We start from the raw sequence: 7,556 nt of genomic DNA, 5'->3' as shown, positions 1-7,556 counted from the left end.
TGGGGTCCGCCATATAGCAAATGGGCTGGCCCAACAAGATAGTGGGTCAGCCCAATAAGCATGCGGGTCCCACATTCATGTAACCGGGCCGGCCCAGTTAGTAAGTGGGGTCCACCATAAAGCAAGTGGACTGGCCCAACAGGTTGGCGGGCCGGCCCAATAATAAAAAGTGGGGCCCACTATCGTGTTAACGGGTCGGCCCAAGTAGCATGTGGGCCTTATCGGGTTGGCCCAATAAGCAGGTGGGTCCCACCTTCCTGTTACCGGGCCGACCCAGTTAGTGAGTGAGGTCTACTTAAAGCAATTCGGCTGGCCCAATAAGTAAGTGGGCCGGCCCAAAATGGAAGTGGTCCCCACTACTGTAAGTGGGCCGGCCCACTAAGTTGTTGGGCCCTGGTTGTTTGGCTAGTCAACTTGCATTATGGGCCAGCCAAGTTAGGCTTATAAGAAGGTCCATTAAATTTCATGAGCCTAAAATCTGATATCAATGATACACACAATTACATACAAAAATAAAATAACTAGGAAAATTACAAGGCAATTAATGTGCCCAAATAAAAAAATTACATTTAATCATGGAGGACTTCTATTAGCATCATCAATAACATGTTGACATTTGGCAATCGCCTTAATTGAATCTTGTGTACTCTTTGTCAACATATCAGCTACAGATCTTAAAGCAGCAATACCATGTCTTTCATACAGTACAACCTTGAGATATTTACTGTTTGACGAAAGGAATGGTCTAGGTTGACGGCTATGAGAGGATGCATCGGAACAAAGATCAGAACTTTTTGTGGGCCTCTCTTCTGATGAAGATTGCTTCATCACAACTGCATTCTGATAATAATGCAAAAAGACTTAAACGATGAACTACACAAACATGTATTAAGCATTGTCGATATGATATAGTCACAAGTACTAAGTACATGCTTACATTATATCGTTGCATAGGCTCACCCCGGAACCTTTTTTGCCCTCTATCTTCTACTAAGGACTTCTTCATTACAACTGCATTCTAGTAATATTGCAAACATAGTTACAACAGTGAACTATTCAAACATTTATTATGCAATGTAGATATAAGATAATAACAAGTTGCATAAATAAGACAATGTATGGAACTTGTACTAAGCACAGACTTACATCATAATGTTGCACAGGGTCGCTACAGATCCTTTTTTGGCGACTATCTTCTAATGATGACTGCTTCATTAGAACTGCATTCTCGTAATATTGCAAACATAGTTACAAAAATTAACTATTCAAACATGTATTATGCAATGTAGAGATCAGATAACAGCATGTAGCAGAAATAAGCACAAGATAAGATATGATACATGTACTAAGCATATATCGGCTCGTTGCGGGTCCTTCTCTTGCGTGCACTAGTCGTGGTAGACATGCCTGTCATTTTAGGTTCAGCCATCAGGTGAAATGCTAATCCTCCTGCTCCATTGTCCTTAATCTGTGTTTAGATATCACATTTAAGACCAAGTCAGCTGGTTTCAAATAACAAAAAACTTGAGCTGCCAAATGAATAAGCTAATATTTAACAGATATCAGATTAAAACCAACTAGATGTTGCTTTGCATGAGATACGAATTTTAGATATTCAGATTTAGAGTAGGGTAATGTCAAGGTTTTCCACATAAAGTAAGTCGGCATTAAGAATGACCAAATGTCGAGTTCAAATCACCTTCGCAGTTGCTCCAAAACAAGCATATCAAATAGGCAGAAACATAGTAAAGCGTGAATGGCATTGCTATGGCAGGGTTCCAAGTGTTACTCTCTTGCATAAGGAACAATGCATATAGGTTATAAATAATAACGGAAGTAAACTGCCAAAATTACCAACCAAGAACTCAGATTCCAACCTTCCCAAGCGTCCCCGTTGTTAATGTTGGATGTTATAATAAGCGGTTCGCATGATCAATCCCTAGGAAAAATAACATTGACAAGTTAGTCGACGATAATACAAAGACCAGAGACATGCACGCAACAATAACTATACAAGCTGTGCGACAGGAGCATTCATGGAAAAAAATAGCTATAAGCTAATGACGAGGTATAAGAGCAAGCAGATTGGAAATGCACATAGCATGATTATAAAAGCAGTGTGAGAATAGGAGGCACGAGAAAATAGCTAGCGGCTAGTGGTGAGCTAATGACGTGGTATAAGAACAACCAGATTGGAAATGCCCATAGCATGACTATAAAAGCAGTGCGACAATAGCATGCAGTACAAAAACAGCTGGCAGCAAATGAATGGGTATAAGGCTATAAATATGTGGATGCGCACAGGTGTCAGTAGAATGAACAGGATGGTAGCGACCGGATAATGCTTTTGTACCGTACAATATTTAAACGAACTTCATGCGAAGCAACACATCAAGAACGTTAATGGCATATGAGATCTGCAAATAACTACATAAAACATTGCTAAAGAAACACCGCGATCTAACGGGCCAACGTACTAACCAAGCTGCGGCGGGGTGGACGAGGGAGGCAGCTTGCATTCCAGCGGCGGCGAACGCGGGAGATGATGAATCGACCCTGTTTCAGGAGAAGCGGGTGTTAGTGAAGCCAATCTGGTTGGCTGGCAAGGGATTCGGTGAAGTTGATACAGCCGCTGCGCTGAGGTAGTCGGTGGAATAGATCGGCTTCTGTGGAGGGGGGGCCGCGGTGAAGTAGACCCGGTTCCATTGGAGAGGATCCGGTGCGTCGATAGGAAAGGCGTTGATTGCTACACTGTGATGAGGTCGGCGGTGAAGCAGATCCGTCGGTGGCGAGGTCGGCGGTGAAGCAGATCCGTCGGTGGCGAGGGCGGCGGGGGAGCGGATCCGGTGGGTGGACAGCCAACACGATCAATGCTACGATGTGGAGGAGTATGCCGGCGGCGAAGCAGATCTAGTACTGTAGAGAGACAGAGCTTTGGCGTGTGAGAGTATTTTTGAGCGAATGGGGCGAATGGTTGGTGGGTGGGTGTGGGCCTGTGGGGAGGGTTCGGGATCTAGGCAAGATATTTCATTGTTACCGAATGAGCCCTCCATGGTCGGTGGGTTGTAGCTTCCGGACCAGGGTTAAAAGGGTAAAACTGGTCACGGGATTTTCGAATGGATGCGGCGGGATGATTTGGCGCTTGGCCGAAATTTTCAGTTTCAAGCTACGAGCAGAACGACAAAAATAATGTTATTCCCCACGGAGCTCTCATTTCTTCCTCTCATCTTTCTCTCTCGAGTCTCCCCCACTCCCCCGGCTCCTCTCCCCATTCTCTCCGCCGGCCTCGCCGGCCGGATACGAGGCTGACTTCTCTCTGTATATCGTACACCCTCCGATCTAAATTAATTGATTCAACTTTCCTTAGACGTGTATGTATCGAGAGTAGAAACATGTGTGGATACATCCATATTTAGATAAGAAAAGTTGAGTCAGCTAATTTGGATCCGAGGGAGTTAGTGTTGTTGTAAGCTTAGATCCAGTGTTTCCCATGAGGAGAATGGCGCAATGCAGTCGGGGATCTCGTCATCGGCTTCAGATCCGGCCAATGGTGAATCTGGCGGATCAGATCTGGCGGATCTTGCCGGCCAAACCCAGATCTGGTGCCATCAAGGTGATGGCTCTAACGGTGAGGCTTGCTTTGGTCAGTGCTTCAGATCTGGCCAATGGGGAAGTCAAGCTGGTAACGTTCACAAGCTCGGGGCATACGACGGCGTCATCCGTCTTGCCCGTGCACATCTTGGCCTTTCAACGGCCCTTCTCAGAGCCAATATGCCGTTGATGAGGCCCTTCTTCTCCTTCGTCATGGCGATTACCGGCGACACCGTCCCAAGTGGTGCGTCCCCGGCGACGGAGTTGCTGGAAAGGATGTGGAGCAGAGATCTGATGTGCGGTCGAGAAGGACTGGATTGCTTTTCTTCTATATGTTTTGGGGTCCTTTTTGTAAACTTGCATGTCCTATTAGTTATTGTCTAGTTCTTTTGGACCTCTATGTAATTTTTTGGACTAGTTTCCATTGGCACCGATAAACTTGAATTTTGACAAGTTCACGGGAAAAAAATTCCTTTGCACATATGGCCTATCATGTATGAACATTCTTGAGATTTAAACTATATGTAATATGCCATGCATTAACCCTAAACCATATATATGTAACTAACCCTAGCTGATCAAACCCTACTTAATTAAAACACATAACCCTAAACTATACTAGCTATAACCCGATCTAATAAAAACATGCTCTATATATAACAGCTAGCTAGCTAGCAAACCGTAGATTAACACCAATTAATATATACATGGCCTATATCGATCATGTTGAATAACATCGATCTCCCTGAGATTCATTAATTAATTATATAATTATCGAGGATAAATTAATTAACTTGAATTTTGACAAGTTCTCTCGAATGAAAACACATTTGATTAAGTTGCCTCATAATATATATAATTAGTGTGCATGCATGGCCTACCGTGCATTCGTGCATATATTTTAATATATATTTGAAAATATTCTTGGGGATTTTAATCTCTCTCTCTCGATCATCTATATATCGTTGGTGGCCAAAAAACACACATATATACGCATGCACTTTATGCGCAAAGGCGCGGGTGCCTCTAATAATGTGTGTGCGCACTCGATCGATGATCCCTAAACCTTAAACCCTAAAACCTTAATCCTTAAACCCTAAACACCCTAAACACTAAACCCTAAACCCTAAACCCTAAACCCTAAACCCTAACCCTAACCCTAACCCTGAACCCTAGCTAACCCTAAACCCTATAAACCCTAATTAAACCCTATATATAGGCCAACGACACTTAATTGTGCATCAAGCAGGCCAGGGGTGCCTCGCGGTCCTCTAATTAAATTAAATGTGCCATGCATTAACCCTAAACCATATATATAACTAACCCTAGCTAATCAAACCCTACTTAATTAAAACACATAACCCTAAACTATACTAGCTATAACTCGATCTAATAAAAACATGCTCTATATATAGTAGCTAGCTAGCAAACCGTAGATTACCATCAATTAATATATACATGGCCTATATCGATCATATGTTGTATAACATCTCCCTGAGATTCATTAATTAATTATATAATTATCGATGATAAATTAATTAACTTGAATTTTGACAAGTTCTCTCGAATGAAAACACATTTGATTAAGTTGCATCATAATATATATAATTAGTGTGCATGCATGGCCTACCATGAATTTGTGCATATATTTTAATATATATTTGAACATATTCTTGGGGATTTCAATCTCTCTCTCTCTCGATCATCTATATATCGTTGGTGGCCAAAAAAACACACATATATATGCATGCACTTTATGCGCAAAGGCGCGGGTGCCTCTAATAATGTGTGTGTGCACTCGATCGATGATCCCTAAACCTTAAACAACCCTAAAACCCTAAACCCTAATCCCTAAACCCTAAACACCCTAAACACTAAACCCTAACCCTAAAACCTAACCCTAACCCTAACCCTAAACCCTAGCTAACCCAAAACCCTAAACCCTAATTAAACCCTATATATAGGCCAACGACACTTAATTGTGCATCAAGCAGGCCAGGGGTGCCTCGTGGTCCTCTAATTAAATTAAATGTGCCAGTCATTAACCCTAAACCATATATATATATAACTAACCCTAGCTAATCAAACCCTACTTAATTAAAACACATAACCCTAAACTATACTAGCTATAACCCGATCTAATAAAAACATGCTCTATATATAGCAGCTAGCTAGCAAACCGTAGATTAACACCAATTAATATATACATGGCCTATATCGGTGATGTTGAATAACATTGATCTACCTGAGATTCATTAATTAATTATATAATTATGGATGATAAATTAATTAACTTGAATTTTGACAAGTTCTCTCGAATGAAAACACATTTGATTAAGTTGCATCATAATATATATATATATATATATATATATATATATATATAATTAGTGTGGATGCATGGCCTACCATGCATTTGTGCATATATTTTAATATATATTTGAACATATTCTTGGGGACTTCAATCTCTGTCTCTCTCTCGATCATCTATATATCGTTGGTGGCCAAAAAACACACATATATATGCATGCACTTTATGCGCAAAGGCGCGGGTGCCTCTAATAATGTGTGTGCGCACTCGATTGATGATCCCTAAACCTTAAACAACCCTAAAACCCTAAAACCCTAATCCCTAATCCCTAAACCCTAAACACCCTAAACACTAAACCCTAAACCCTAGACCCTAGACCCTAAACCCTAACTCTAACCCTAAACCCTAGCTAACCCTAAACCCTAATCCCTAATCCCTAATTAAACTCTATATATAGGCCAACGACACTTAATTGTGCATCAAGCAGGCCAGGGGTGCCTTGCGGTCCTCTAATTAAATTAAATGTGCCATGCATTAACCCTAAACCATATATATATAACTAACCTTAGGTAATCAAACCCTACATAATTAAAACACATAAGCCTAAACTATACTAGCTATAACCCGATCTAATAAAAACATGCTCTATATATAGCAGCTAGCTAGCAAACCGTAAATTAACACCAATTAATATATACATGGCCTATATCGATCATGTTGTATAACATCTCCCTGAGATTCATTAATTAATTATATAATTATCGATGATAAATTAATTAACTTGAATTTTGGCAAGTTCTCTCGAATGAAAACACATTTGATTAAGTTGCCTCATAATATATATATAATTAGTGTGCATGCATGGCCTACCATGCATTCGTGCATATATTTTAATATATATTTGAACATATTCTTGGGGATTTCAATCTCTCTCTCTCAATCATCTATATATATATCGTTGGTGGCCAAAAAACACACATATATACGCATGCACTTTATGCACAAAGGCGCTGGTGCCTCTAATAATGTGTGTACGCACTCGATCGATGATCCGTAAACCTTTAACAACCCTAAAACCCTAATCCCTAAACCCTAAACACCCTAAACACTAAACCCTAAACCCTAGACCCTAAACCCTAACCCTAACCCTAAACCTAGCTAACCCTAAACCCTAAACCCTAATTGAACCCTATATATAGGCCAACGACACTTAATTGTGCATCAAGCGGGCCAGGGGTGCCTCGCGGTCCTCTAATTAAATTAAATGTGCCATGCATTAACCCTAAACCATATATATATATATAACTAACCCTAGCTAATAAAACCCTACTTAATTAAAACACATAACCCTAAACTATACTAGCTATAACCCGATCTAATAAAAACATGTTCTATATATAGCAGCTAGCTAGCAAACCGGTAGATTAAGCCCAATTAATATATAATGGCCTATATCGATCATGTTGTATAACATCTCCCTGAGATTCATTAATTAATTATATAATTATCGATGATAAGTTAATTAGCTTGAATTTTGACAAGTTCTCTCGAATGCAAACACATTTGATTAAGTTGCCTCATAATATATATATATAATTACTGTGCATGCATGGCCTACCATGCATTCGTGCATATATTTTAATATATATTTGAA

The sequence above is a fragment of the Lolium rigidum genome, chromosome 1, assembly GCF_022539505.1.
Source record: "Lolium rigidum isolate FL_2022 chromosome 1, APGP_CSIRO_Lrig_0.1, whole genome shotgun sequence".
Lineage (NCBI taxonomy): Eukaryota > Viridiplantae > Streptophyta > Magnoliopsida > Poales > Poaceae > Lolium > Lolium rigidum.
The sequence above is the reverse complement of the archived record's forward strand: the minus strand, read 5'-3'. Positions refer to the sequence as shown.